The sequence below is a fragment of the Haliaeetus leucocephalus genome, unplaced genomic scaffold, assembly GCF_000737465.1.
Source record: "Haliaeetus leucocephalus isolate CR32 unplaced genomic scaffold, Haliaeetus_leucocephalus-4.0 Scaffold195, whole genome shotgun sequence".
Classification (NCBI taxonomy): domain Eukaryota; kingdom Metazoa; phylum Chordata; class Aves; order Accipitriformes; family Accipitridae; genus Haliaeetus; species Haliaeetus leucocephalus.
This window is the reverse complement of record NW_010972631.1, coordinates 5,334,893-5,337,694: the sequence shown is the minus strand read 5'-3', so window position 1 is coordinate 5,337,694 and position 2,802 is coordinate 5,334,893.

Here is a 2,802-nt window from a genome sequence, read left to right as displayed (position 1 = left end):
TCTGCTGACATGTTCTGAATAAAGCCCATTGAACCACCTTGTTAGCATCTCTTAATGACTTTCCTGCTTCTTTTGACTCCCACCTACAGAAAAAATGGATAGTATTATTTTACAGCAGATACCTGCTTTACACTGGGAAGAGAAAGATTAATTACACAATAGAACCCCAGTATTTGAAAACCTGTGACCCAAACTTCTCCCTCTAATAAGCTACTTCTTCCACTATTATCTTCCTCTTTTGTATTGATTTGCAATTAGGTACAAATCCTTGATGTCACCTAACTATTCAGACAACCAGGATTTCACTGCAAAGCAATGATGCCCAGTAGTCTATAACACGTTTGAGTATTCTTTCTAGAGCCACAATAACAAAAGACACATGAACTTGCATCTCTAGTGTTATGGGACTGCTACACTGCGCATACTCTCATGTTATGTTGCATTAATTGACTTAGGAAAGTTAACAAAAACACCACCTATAAACAGATCTGTGAAATAAATATTTAGAGTTATTCAGAAAGACAAGATGAACTCCCAAAACATAATTATATTTTCATAGCTTGTTCAGCTTAAGCAGCAATTTGGGTTCAGTGGGACTTTAATTTATTCCTGAATTGTTTGCTCATCACTTGATATTAGATTGCCTAGTAATACATTATTCTCTGCTGTTTTCAAAATGTGAGGTTGCAGCTCAATATATACTGAAAGAAAAGGCTCTATCAAGTGTATGTTCTCTTGTCGCTAGGACCAGCAAAAAAAGGAAGAAATCCACAACACAACTAATCATGCCAGGCAGTAAGACAGTAAACCATCTTTCCTCTGTTCTTGGGAGCAGTGACTTTTTCCAGCACTGTACCTACATTTTAAATCATGGTCATTCTTTTATTCATTATTTTCCTTCAAGTTCTAGTCACTGGTCACTTCCTCATCACTGTTTTGTATTCTTGACTTCTTGTCTTACAGGATTCCTGAAGACAAGGCAGGAATAGAAACACAGCACTTGAGTTGACCAATGACTGAAGCAACCTACTGGACACTCATTAATTAGAATAATTAAGGAAACCATTAAGGAAACATTTGTATGACTCTCGCTTTTGTAAATGATGTACTACAGATCCACTGACAAATACCGGCAGATTATTTTGCTTAGAGAGGACTCTGTCCTGTATTTTCTATGTGCATACATTTCAGCTGTGAACATGGGCCAGGCTTTGTCCAGCTTTTCACCCACTTAAACTGTACTTTATTTATTTTACAAAGAACTAACTAAAAAATTACAACTGTTCTATTGCCCTTTGCTAGGGAGTGTCGGTCCTCTAGCTACACCCTCGATGCTGTACATCCCTCCCAGCAGTATTGTTGATATTTAACAAGTATTACAGAGTGATAGAGGATGTTCACCCACTCATTTTCAAAATGCTTTTGGGAATAATGTGCTCCACTTGACAGGGCATTCCTGCTGAATGAAGCTTGAAGGAAATAATGTCAGCTCATGCTCTTTGTCTTTGTTAACAGTCTTGTGTTCTCCCTTAATGTTAGCTGTGTACAAAGCTCAATACTGAAAGATGACTCTATGCTGATTTTCCAGACTGGCAAGCAGAAAATTGGCCAAATATATATTACTAAGCACATGTTAGACAGTGTTAAGCACTAGCAGTTTAAAAAATTGTAAAGACAAAGAGGCACATCCATCTTCAACCGATGGACTTTCAAAAGATGATCTATTGCTGAGGAGTCTCACTAGCACTCAATGTCACCCTTGAAGAAACTGCTTTACACCAGCACCATCATGAGTAGCTTCCAGCCCCGGCAGTCAGCGTGTGGATGGGGAAAGAGCGCACCGAGCTTCTCACTCGTACGTATGTCAATGTTACGGGTTTAATGAACCGCCTTGTCACAAATCCTGTGAGAGTAGCAGTCCTGTGGGGATAGCTGTTTGCAGGGCTTAGGTACAGAGCTCGGGATAGATGCAAGAGCCTTGTCAACAACAGGGCTGTCCCACAACCGTAGGCAAAGTCAAACCTTTTTATCAGCCCCTGCCTCCCGCTCCCCTCCAGCAGCATCTGCGCTATCTGTGTTTCCATCGCTCTTGGAACGAGAGGAAAGGATGGCCATTCTGGAGTGGGAAATGGGATGAAACAGAGGGTGACAGGCTTAAAACCTTCCGTTCTTCCCCCTGCAAAAACACAGGACTCTTCAGTCTGGAGAGGAGAAAGCTAAGGGGGATTTAAAAAAAAACATGTAGGTGGTAGATAAACTGAACCGTTATTCATTGGAACTTGCAATACTGGAACTAGGGAAATTCACTGAAATGAGTGATAGGGCATTTTAAAGCACATACAAGAAAGTACATCTTCACACAGTGGATAGTGAACTTCTGTGGTTTGTTGCCACAAGGGGCTGTGGGGGCAGATGGCATCAGCAGCTTCAAAAGAGGCTGGACAAATTCATGTCCAATGGGTTGATAGCCAGATAGTAAAGAAAATGGGCAGGGATGTACCCTGTGATACAATGAGTGTGGCTTACGGTGATGTGGGAGAAAATGAACTCAGAAGGGTCCTGTGCGCTCTCTAAACAGTCTCTCCCATTGCTGCGCTCAGCGACAGAGTACAGGGCTAGGTGGACCACTGGTGTGACCCGTTTCTTATGTCCCTACCTAGAAGGACAGTAGCAACGGAGGAACCTGAAAGCCATGTCCTACACTTGCAAAGTACTGGTATGAGATACAGTTTTCAGAATACATCTCATACCATATTTTGAGGTTCAACAAGGCTGAGTGCCGGGTCCTGCACTTGGGTCACA